At 38.0% G+C, this 12,646-nt stretch overlaps 1 long non-coding RNA gene across 1 annotated transcript in view; it reads left to right on the plus strand.

Annotated features, from left to right (window-relative positions):
- Positions 1 to 3,927, plus strand: part of LOC144577507 (uncharacterized) — an 84,316-nt gene extending 80,389 nt beyond the window's left edge. The window contains exon 3 of the long non-coding RNA XR_013521643.1: positions 3,792 to 3,927. This is a non-coding gene — a long non-coding RNA (uncharacterized LOC144577507). The remainder of the gene's footprint in view (positions 1 to 3,791) is intronic.
- The last annotated feature ends 8,719 nt before the right edge of the window (positions 3,928 to 12,646 follow it).

Raw genomic sequence — 12,646 nt, forward strand, 5'->3', positions numbered from 1 at the left:
CAGCCATTCCAAAATCAGACTGAATGCTAAAGAGCTTCAACATAATGAAGAATCTACAACAACTAACAGGCAAAACAGCCACTTAGCATCAAAATGGCAGTATCAAATTCACACATAACAATATTAACCCTAAATGTAAATGGACTAAATGCACCAATCAAAAGATACAGACTGGCAAATTGGATAAAAATCCAAAACCCATCAGTGTGCTGTATCCAGAAAATCCATCTCACATGCAAGGATACATAAAGGCTCAAAATAAAGGGATGGAGGAAGATTTACCAAGCTAATGGAAAGCATAAAAAAGCAGGAGTTGCAATTCTCATCTCTGATAAAATAGACGTTAAAGCAAAAAAAGATCAAAAGAGACAAAGAAGGCCATTACATAATGGTAAAAGGATCATTACAACAAGAAGAGCTAACGATCCTAAACATATATGGACCCAATGCAGGAGCACCCAGATACATAAGGCAAGTTCTTAATGACTTACAAAAGGACTTAGACTCCCAAACAATAATAGTGGGAGACTTTAACACTCCACTGTCAATACTAGACAGATCAACCAGACAGAAAATCAACAAGGATATCCAGGGCTTGAACTCAGACCTGGAGCAAGCAAACCTGATAGACATTTACAGAACTCTCCACCCCAAATCCACAGAATACACATTCTTCTCAGCACCACATCACACCTACTCTAAAATTGACCACATAATTGGAAGTAAAACACTGCTCAACAAATGCAAAACAACTGAAATCATAACAAACAGCCTCTCAGACCATAGTGCAATCAAGTTAGAACTCAGAAATCAGAAACCCACCCATAACCGCACAGCTTCATGGAAACTGAACAACTGGCTCTTGAATGTTGACTGGGTAAACAACGAAATGAAGGCAGAAATAAAGGAGTTCTTCAAAACCAATGAGAATGAAGACACAACGTGCCAGAACCTCTGGGACACATTTAAAGCAGTCTCTAGAGGAAAGTATATAGCAATAAGTGCCCATATGAGGAGAATGGAGAGATCCAAAATTGACACCTTATCGTCAAAATTGAAAGAGCTAGAGGAGCAAGATCAAAAAAACTCAAAACCCAGCAGAAGACAAGAAATAACTAAGATCAGAGCTGAGCTGAAGGAGATTGAGACACGAAAAACCCTTCAAAAAATCAATAAATCCAAGAGCTGGTTTTTTGAAAAGATCAACAAAATAGACAGACCACTAGCCAGATTGATTAAAAATAAAAGAGAGAACAACCAAATAGATGCAATAAAAAATGATAAAGGGGAAATCACCACAGATTCCACAGAAATTCAAACCATCATCAGAGAATATTACAAACAACTCTATGCACATAAACTAGTAAACCTGGAAGAAATGGATAAATTCCTGGACTCCTGTGTCCTCCCACGCCTAAACCAGGAGGAAGCTGAAACTATGAATAGACTAATAACAAGGTCTGAAGTTGAGGCAGCAATTAAGAGCCTACCACACAAAAAAAGCCCAGGTACAGACGGGTTCACAGCCGAATTCTACCAGACACACAGGAGGAGCTGGTACCATTCCTTCTAAAACTATTTCAAACAATCCAAAAAGAGGGAATCCTACCCAAATCATTTTATGAGACCAACATCATCCTGATACCAAAACCCGGCAGAGACCCAACGAGAAAAGAAAACTTCAGGCCAATATCCATGATGAACATAGATGCAAAAATCTTCAATAAAATATTGGCAAGCCGATTTCAACAGCAAATCAAAAAACTTATTCATCATGATCAAGTAGGATTCATCCCAGGGATGCAAGGCTGGCTCAACATACGCAAGTCTATCAACGTAATTCACCACATAAACAGAACCAAAAACAAAAACCACATGATTATCTCAATTGATGCAGAGAAGGCATTTGACAAAATTCAACAGCCCTTTATGCTAAAATCCCTCAATAAACTCGGTATCGATGGAACGTATCTCAAAGTAATAAAAGCTATTTATGACAAACCAACAGCCAATATCATACTGAATGGGCAAAAACTGGAAGCATTCCCTTTAAAATCTGGCACTAGACAAGGATGCCCTCTCTCACCACTCCTATTCAATATAGTACTGGAAGTTCTAGCCAGAGCAATCAGGCAAGAAAAAGAAATAAAGGGTATTCAAATAGGAAAGGTGGAAGCCAAATAGTTTCTATTTGTAGACGACATGATAGTATACCTAGAAGACCCCATTGCCTCAGCCCAAAAACTCCTGAAACTGATGAGCAACTTCAGCAAAGTCTCAGGATATAAAATCAATGTGCAAAAATCACAAGCATTCATCTACACCAATAACAGACTTAAAGAAAGCCAAATCAAGAGCGAACTGCCATTTGAAATTGCTACAAAAAATATAAAATACCTTGGAATACAACTCACAAGGAACGTAAGAGACCTCTTCAAGGAGAACTACAAACCACTGCTCAACGAAATCAGAAAGGACACAAACAGATGGAGAAACATTCTATGTTCATGGTTAGGAAAAATTAATATCGTGAAAATGGCTATACTGCCCAAAGTAATTTACAGAATCAACGCTATCCCCATCAAGCTACCATCGACTTTCTTCACAGAACTGGAAAAAACCACCATGAGCTTCATACAGAACCAAAAGAGAGCCCGCATAGCAAAGTCAATTCTAAGCAAAAAGAACACAGCGGGGGGCATCACACTACCAGATTTCAAACTATACTACAAGGCTACAGTAATCAAAACAGCATGGTACTGGTACCAAAACAGAGATATAGACCAAATGGAACAAAACAGAGGCACCGGAGGCAACACAACATACATACAACTATACAATCTTTGATAAACCTGACAAAAACAAGCTATGGGGCAAGGATTCCATGTGCAGAAAGCAGAAACTGGACCCCTTCCTGACACCGTACACTAAAATTAACTCCAGATGGATTAAAGACTTAAACATAAGACCTGGCACCATAAAAACCCTAGAAGGAAATCTAGGCAAAACTATCCAGGACATAGGAGTAGGCAAGGACTTCATGAACAAAACACCAAAAGCATTGGCAACAAAAGCCAAAATAGACAAATGGGACCTAATGAAACTCCACAGATTCTGCATGGCAAAAGAAACAGTCACTAGAGTGGATCGGCAACCAACAGAATGGGAAAAAATTTTCGCAGTCTACCCATCTGACAAAGGGCTGATATCCAGAATTTACAAAGAACTCAAACAGATTTACAGGAAAAAAACAAACAAGCCCATTCAAAAGTTGGCAAAGGATATGAACAGATACTATACGAAAGAAGACATATATGAGGCCAACAATCATATGAAAAAATGCTCATCGTCACTGGTCATCAGAGAGATGCAAATCAAAATCACATTGAGGTACCATCTCACGCCAGTTAGAATGGCAATCATTAAAAAATCTGGAGACAACAGATGCTGGAGAGGATGTGGAGAAAAAGGAACACTTTTACATTGTTGGTGGGAGTGTAAATTAGTTCAACCATTGTGGAAGACAGTGTGGCGATTCCTCAAGGCCTTAGAAATAGAAATTCCATTTGACCCAGCAATCCCATTACTGGGTATATACCCAAAAGACTATAAATCTTTCTACTATAAGGACACATGTACACGAATGTTCATTGCAGCACTGTTTAAAATAGCAAAGACCTGGAATCAACCCAAATGCCCATTGATAATAGACTGGATTGGAAAAATGTGGCACATATACACCATGGAATATTATGCAGCAATCAGAAATGATGAGTTTGTGTCGTTTGTAGGGACATGGATGAATCTGGAGAACGTCATCCTCAGCAAACTGACACAAGAACAGAAAATGAAACACCGCATATTCTCACTCATAGGTGGGTGATGAAAAATGAGAACACATGGAAACAGAAAGGGGAGTACTAAACACTGGGGTCTATTGGGGGGAAAAGGGGAGGGCCAGTGGGAGGGGGAGGTGGGGAGGGATAGCCTGGGGAGAAATGCCAAATGTGGGTGAAGGGGAGAAGAAAAGCAAAGCACACTGCCATGTGTATACCTACGCAACTGTCTTGCATGCTCTGCTCATGTACCCCAAAACCTATAATCCAATAAAAAATTTAAAAAAAAAAAAAAAAGGAAACACTAAATACTATGTTTTAGGGTCTGTTAATTAACATAATAAATGGAACTTCTAGGAAGCAAACATTTCTGGAATTTATAAAATGATGTTAATCTACAGAATGCAAGTTCATGATTATTAAGGAATAAAATTCTAATTAACGTATGGTAATTAAAACTAGAAATAATAAGGGTGCTTCCTCTTGGGACACAGAGGACAAGAGATAGAGATATGCACAAAAAAACATGTGGGAATGAAAGTGTAAGTTTAAAGCAAAAAGAACCAGTAAGTAAGAGACAGATGTGATGTAAGTAGAAACAACCCAAGAAAGACATTGGAAGAAAGAAGTGGGAGTACAGGAGCCAGGTCTGGATTGTCAGTGTTGGGGAATCTTAGATGGGCCAGCTTTTCACTCTGGTAGGGGCTATGGGAGGCTGAGCGACCAGAGGTACTATGGCTAGTGCTTAAAACCCCTCTGAAGCCAATGAGCTCATATTGGCAGCTGTTGTTGCATTCTTTTCTCTTATGTTCAAATATCAGTGTAATAATGTGTTCCCAGCCTCACGCTCACCAAGGACCAGTCTGCAGGATCAGTGGTAACACCCATCTGTTACCCCAGGAGGTTTCCCAGGGTACTCAAGAGGGGCTTCAACACTATGCTTCACTGATCAAGCCCAATCAGTTAGTACTGGGAAGTGAAAAAAGCAAAATAAAACCAGAAAGACACAGCTCTGCAATCTGCCATGGAATGGTAGCTCATGACTTAACTCTGCTGTCTCCCTTCCCCCACCTCCAGCATTGCATGATCACATGACATCGATGATATCATGTTAACTTCTGAAGATTTTTTTTTTTCTCCTACAAGTCGTTCTAAACTTACCTTCTGGCTGGGTGGACAAAATGTTGCCATGAGCTGTTAGACTAATGGATGAAAACCCAGTAGGCCATATTGCTCCATATGATAAGACAGATGAGCTACCTCTATATGTAAAACTATGGCAAACAAAGACAGACATGTTCTTGCCTCATTTGGCCTCTACTAAGTGCATTAGGGCAATGCATACCTTTTGGGACATCCAGCCAGAAGACAGCTGTTGCAGTGGAGACTGGCACAGGAATACCCTGTCAGGCTGGATGAGATACTTTGTCTCACAGTGGAAGAAGGACTTCACCTTCCTGACCTTGCTTCCTGTCACCTACTAGATTCTGATCCTGAGGGAAGGAGACACTAATGCAAGGGCACTCACACTTTGCATCAGCGAGAAGTGATCAGGCTCCTGATCTGGGATTTAAGACTCCAGAAAGAATAATCATGTGGGAGACACTCTTACCTCTCCCAGCAGGCAAGTATGATATGCTTCTCCTGGGAAGCCTTCCCAGGCAGCTACTATTTTGACCACTTTGGACAAATCCACTATCATAATCACTGTTTGAAAAGAGGATATACCTTTACAAGTACCTACTAGATTTTTATCTTTCCATCTCTAGCTGCCTCTTGTTGTATCACATGGCAGCACAAATAAATGATTCCACCCATTATAGGAACAGTTATTTTCACATTAGCTTAGAGATTGGGGAAATTGGTGGGAACATTTGTTAGTACTTCTTTTGCTTTGCATTTTCTCCTGTGTGTGTTTCTAATGTTGCTGTAGAGTCATCGTGCAATGTGGCACCAAGTTTGCAAATAATGCATCCACCCTCCCTAAAACACCCCTCAAGGAAGCCTGAGATTCTCAAGGAATAAGGGGCTTGTAAGAATATAAGGTCAGTCAGGAGGGGCGGAGTGTTGTGAAAATGTATTCTGGGTACATGACTTCAAAGTGAGTCATAGGATGCATGCAGTCAGCAGAAGACCAAATAACTGCTACTTGCCAGAACATACCTTCCCTTATCCTCCACTCCCCACTTAGGAATGTTGACCAGATTGTGGGAAACCCAACAATCCCTTTAAGTAGAAAGTACATAGATTAAGAAAGCAACCCTATGACTTATGATCATCAGTGACTGTTTAGCACTCTTACTTGAGTTGGTTATTATAGTTTTACATTAAATTTACCACATGACATCAGAGAACCAAAACATTCCTTGGAGAATCTCAGGGGCTCCAGACACATTCTTTCCTGCCTGTGCTATGTAGTTACAACCCAGTTTTCTCTTGATATTCAGAATCAATCACTACATCCGATACACAAAGGGACTAACCTCTGTCTTTTGTAGCTACTTCAAGAGGTACTGTAGGACTTTAGCAGTCCGTTTTTGACTAGCATAAACATACAAGTTCATCCATCTCTAATTCAAACTTGGCCTTGATTTTCTAGTCCTAAATTACTGTTCTTTCAATTCCCCATGAGACTACAAGTATTATCTGAAAGAGGCCAGTGCAATAGTGCTGGCTGTCAATGGAACTCTGGACCACCTTCTTTTGCAGTCTGCCCCATGTCATCTGTTGCTGCTTTTGCACAATTCATCTTAAAATGCTGCTAGATCTGCTCATCCTTATGGTTAGGTAGGCCTGAGAGAACTCAACTAAGTATAGGAAGCTTTGCTCCATGATCTCTTAATGCTCATGGTCAGGCTTTCCATCAATACTAGGAAAACGTGTCTTTCAAATGTACAATTTTTGACTGAAAATAGCATAAGCTTCATCCAGAAACCTAGGAGCCTTCATTCAGATTATTTTATTGGTGCTGGGTACAAATACTACATGGCACCTTTCCTTAGCACCAATACCTTTAACACCATAGAGTATGTGAGTCTGTGACCCAAACAGTAAAGCCATCAGGAGCACAGACTGAGTATCTTGTAGAGCATTTTGTTGCTCTGTGTCTCATACAAAACTAGGAGCATTTTATGACAATAAATAAACTTGCTGAAGTAATATTTCCAAATATGGAATTTGTTACATATAGAACCTGAAAAGGCTTCTTTTCAAGCAATAGAATGCACAAATGGCAACAATTTATTTTTTCACTTTGAAGATATAATCTGGTCTGATTGACATGATAGGATTAATATAGTGGATAAACGTGATTCATTATAGTGTGATCCTTTGTTCAATTATTGAGTATTCACGTTTGTCCAGCGTATCTGAGTAAGTGGCTGTAGGTCTCTTTTGGGAAAGAGTGATAAATTCATTATTGTATTCACTTTCCATGGTATTTCAGGGTGTTTCTTAATAGAGACTGTGTCTTTCCTTTGGCAAATGGGTTTTTAACTGTGGAACTGGCTCAAGTCAAAACCTTAGAGAAACACCGTGATATTTCTAGGGGCAGCTGCCTTCAACAAACTGGCTTTCTATTGTTCCTGACCCCCAATTTTAGATTGTGCAGTTTTTATAATGGAAGCACATTAATTTGCACATAGGAACATAATAACTTACTATTTTCATAGCTGTCAGAGTCAGGTTTCTTTGGCTGCCACTTTGACATCCACACGCTAAAGCTCTGCCATCTGGCCTCTGTTACTCAGGAATTCTATCATCTTGTTGCTATCAGGGATCCCTGTTCTGAAACAGCATCTCCTATTATGTCTTCCACAACTGAATCACCAGTGAGTTCCTCAGAAGTGGTGGTACCCCTTTCCATAGAATGTTACTTATTGTTTTGGTTAAAAAAGCAACTGTCTCCTGACTCTCCCCATCACCTCTACCATACCTGTAGAACTTAGCCCAATTGGTGGGCTACCTGATCTTAGGTGGCCTATCTACTCAAGCATGTCCATTTTTCTGAGGCTTTTAATCTCTTATTTCACTGTCTTTTGTGGAAATTCTGGCATTTCTATTTATTAACTATGAGCCACCACTTTCTCCAACTTCCAGGAACCATCCTAAAAGGGTGTTATTATCACATTCTAGAAGTCTTGCTAAGGTGATATATTTGTACCATATGAGTGTCCTATAATTATAAGCTCGCCACTATCCAACTTTAAGTTTTGTTACTGTTGATGCAGCATCCTCATGTTTCAGGCTCTATGCATTCCCTAGGATCCTGCCAGTATGTGATGGATGCATCTTGAAGCTTTCTTCAGTTATATACCCTTCCTGTCTTAGTAGGTTGAGCCCTTCCCTGGTCATGTTATGTTGTAGCTTAACTGTACTTATTAGCCTAGTAGCCCAGAGAAGTGGCGAGGGTAACTTCTGGAGAAGGGGCATGCTTTCTTACAAGTCAGAGGTCTCTATTTCATCTTCAAGCAAGAAACTGCACTCACCGTTAATAACAGAAAGTAGTGGGCCATTGTGAGCACAGGTTTAGAAGAATCCCAAAATTCAGTATTTTTGCATTAACCTAGATACCTCATTTCTCAATATCCCTCTCCCTCCCTATAAACAACCTGAACTTGGTAGCACATATTTAATGAGGTTGAGAATTCACACTTCTCCAGTAGCAACTCTTCAAGATAATGTTATAGATAATTCCTAGGTCAAATCTTTGTCTTTACCTGCCCTCTGGCTGCTAAAGATAAGAGGCTGTTTGCATGTTGCCAAGAAAAGCCTTTGAGCTTTCAAACTAAGCCTTTAATGTGTTAAGTAATCACTTTCAGTATTTATCAACTTTCTACAATGTATTAAAAGCACCCAGAAAGCCATTCAATTTCATAGATTCCATAATTTGTACTTATCTAAGCTTTTCAAATGCTTGGATATTGCCCTTACCAATACCTTTCCTTCCCTGGTATAGCATTTCAATTTATTACCAATGAAAATTTCTTAAAATTTGCATGACCACTGTATTCTGATAACTTTTTAAATTTCATTCATTTCCAGGGATGGAGTCTTCCTTGCTAGCTGGTCACATAGCACCAAAATCCAATTTTCATATCTGTTTCTTCACATCACTCCTGGCACCAACTGTCTTATGTTGTCCTTCAGAGATTGAGACTGTTTTTCTTTCTGTAAATTATTTGATAGTGCCCTCAGGGGCATATGTTGGGGATGAAGTTAGTAGCATTGAATAAAAGAGAAATTGAACTGTGACAATTTCTCAACGAAAGTCTATCTCAACAAAGGTCTTTGGGAATATCTGAGTTTTCCTAATTTATACCAAAGTTTATACCTCAGTAATTAACCAGCCCCATTGAATGCTTGGTAATTAACCAGCCATTAAATGTGGCCATCAAGGATAGACAATGACCTTGGGAAAGGTTGTTTACTTTCACTGAGGGCAACTCCTGGAGAGTGACTCAGCTGAGAGCCTCCATCCATGGAAGTACTCAAGAGATAAGAAAAAAGCCTTAGTCCTCAAAAGGGTACCTGAGCAATACATCACAATATCCACTATAAAGTGTTTAAGACAACCAATAAATGCAAACAAAAGGTAGTAGATTTTTTATAATACATATATTTTGTAATCTTCATCATGAAGCATCCCTTCCAGGGAAGGTACACAAACATCATTTATACAAAATGACTTGTCAGATGGACAGAAGGTAGTCTGTCTTCTTGGCCACTATAGTATTTGGACAATAAACCCATGAGCAGAGTGGCAATGGTGGATAGAGGCTATGCATAGACCTAGTGGCCTAGGCCTTTTATTAAAGCTGATTGAGATACTGTCTTTGATGAATATATACCTGGCCATCAGAGGAGAACCAAATCCACCTCTCAATATTGTACCATTTATTAGGGATGACCTGTTGGCTACTTGTAGACAACTTAATTATGTAGGCCTCTGTATACCCTGGAGAGGATAGTAATTCAGTCTTACTAGAATATACTCTAACTCTGAATATAAGTTATCTTCCTAGTATATAAAACTGCTGTCAGCCCTATTATCTTAGTACTTGAAGAATGCTAGATTTACTTACATTATATTCCCATATAAGTTGCCCCTATAAAGGGACCATTGTACTACAAAGACATGGAATAATGGTCACGTAACCACTTTATAAACAGGTTTTATTATGCAAAGCACCATCTAGAAGTTGTCAGTGTAATAAAATAATAGAATGGCCTACTAAAGGATCAAATAAGAGTGCCAACTTGGGAAGAGCATCCGATGAAGTGGAACACTCTATTCCAGAATATATGATGTTCACTGAAACAATGACAAATATATGGTGCTGCATCTCCAATTTCTAGAGTCAAAAAAAAACTATAAATCAAGAGATAAAAGTATTAATACTTCTCATCATCACTTCCAATAACCCACTTGTGTTGCCTTTTTCATTCTTATAACTTTAAAGTTTAACTAAAGTATCCTAGAATAGTTTTAAAAAGGGCTAAATACATAGTAAGATACAATTTCATCAATGAAGTGGAAAACATATATTTTAAAAATTACTATTAAAAGTAAAATCATAGAGGTATCAGGCCTCAGTCCTCTTGAAAGGGACTACCCAAGGACATTTGGTGGAAATATTGTGTGAGATAACCACCATCAAGGTTAAAGTGTTATTATTGGCTATTATTAATTACTATTACCAATGTATATCTAGATTAATTATCTTCAATTAGAACAAATTACTTCCCTGTTCATAATGAAAAGGACCCAGTGATTTCAATCTGCCACCAGCTAATTGGAAGATTCCTTACTGTTGGTGCCATGGGGAGCTCAGCATTGGTGTCTGCTTATAATAGAATGTAATGAGGGGGATTCTATGTTGAATTCCTCAATGAGGGGAATTATTGTCACTGGTAAGGGGAATTAGATGTTGTTAAGTTTTTCCATAACCAACATTCCTGCCACCATGATATGTTAGCTATACTTCAGACCATTAATCTCCTGTTAAGTGGACACTATGTGACTGGTAAAAAAGTAGTAATGCATAAACTGTATCATCTTTTTCACCTGATTATGGAAAAACTCCTCTGCTTTGGATATTCTCTGGTTATGAGAGAATATTTACATGAGAAATATATTCACAAGCGATGCCCACTTTGAGAGATGTACCTACATAGCCCTACTCTAGTCTTGCTAGTCTTAATGTTTCAAACATATCATTTCCATTTCTCTAACTAAATAATAAAAAAACATTAAACACTACCATAAAGCAACCCATTATACTTTTATTTAAAGATCCCTACAGCAACAGTGGACAATCAAAAATATAACTTCACATTTGTCCATTTTTATAATCTTCCTTCACTACTGTCCTTCCTGATTATATGAAACCTGTACTGCCACAGCATATTATGTATAACCATCAATAAATCAGGCCTGATATTTTTAATGACTCCATCAATCTGTTATAGGGAACTCTTCACAAATCTATCAGCGTGAGTTGAAAGCAAGGTGGAAACACAGTAGAGTCTGAGCCATGTACAACCTGGTTCTGTCCTCTGGAACTACTCAAATTTAATCTCACTTCTACTGTGTTTCCACCATAATTGATTGCTTCGATATACTCCCAATGTTATATCCTGGTAGGACAGAAAGCAAACAGTTTATGATTGATAGGTCATTTTTTTAAAAAAACATAATCTATAATAAAATGATATTTTAATATGTGAATGCTGAAGCATGACTGTGCTGGAAGACATAACAAAGCAGAGACACTCTGTATGTGTCTACTACAAATCTAAACTAATGCAGGTGCATTGTGTTCGTGACAAAATTATGAGCAACATTTCCATTGGTAAATTTTTTTTTCTGAAATAGTGAACAACTCTTACTACTTATAAAGAGTCCTCATTATTTATTTTTGTTTTGTTTTATAAGGTAAAATATAGTTAAGTCTGTTTCTAGTTTTTTAACCTACAATTGACTCTTGAAGCCTAAAAAGAAATTCAAAATATAGACAACACTGGAGTGCAGAGAAGTTAAAGAAAAGGAAAAACTGTGTCAAGAAACATGAGTGCCTGATAAACTTTCTGAACAGCACATGCTAATTTACTTGATGTGGAACTCTCCATTAAAAGGTCATGTGTTAATAAAACATCATAATATCTTCAGATAAAAAGGGAGGCTGTAATATTAGTTTAAATTATTCATGGTAAACCAGTTGTCACTGACAGTAATTAGTTTATGAAAGGACATGTGATTAACATTGGCCAATGATAAAGTAGTTGAAATCTACTAAAGTTGGAAGTTTCCATTGGTATAAAAGTACTCAAGAAGAAACATACCCTCTTCATTCATTGGATGTTGCTGGCTCTATATGTTGTAATCATGATGAACATGCTGAGGCTGACAAAACAAAAAAGATAAAAGAATCATGAGTACTGACAATGGCCATAAATTAACTAACATTTTAGTCAGCCTGCATTTGGATTTCTTGTTTCCTGAGATAATATATCCCATGGTTTTTGCCATTTGATTTATAATTTCTATGAGTTGCAACTGAGATTATTTTAAATAGTATAGCAAGTGTGAAAGAGCTGTTTTAGTGTTTCATTTATCTTCAGTGTCTAGCCTAGAATAAAATATCAAAAAGTGCTCAACAGATACATATGGAAAGTAACCAATAGGTAAAATATTCTTACCATTAAACCTAAACACTCACTCTGTTTCATTAATAGATACATGGGAAGAAGCAGATTTTTTTTGTTGTTGTTGTTCCCAGAAAAACTCAATCCACAGGGAATAAAAAAGG

The sequence above is a fragment of the Callithrix jacchus genome, chromosome 8 (genome assembly GCF_049354715.1).
Source record: "Callithrix jacchus isolate 240 chromosome 8, calJac240_pri, whole genome shotgun sequence".
In the NCBI taxonomy this organism is placed as follows: domain Eukaryota; kingdom Metazoa; phylum Chordata; class Mammalia; order Primates; family Cebidae; genus Callithrix; species Callithrix jacchus.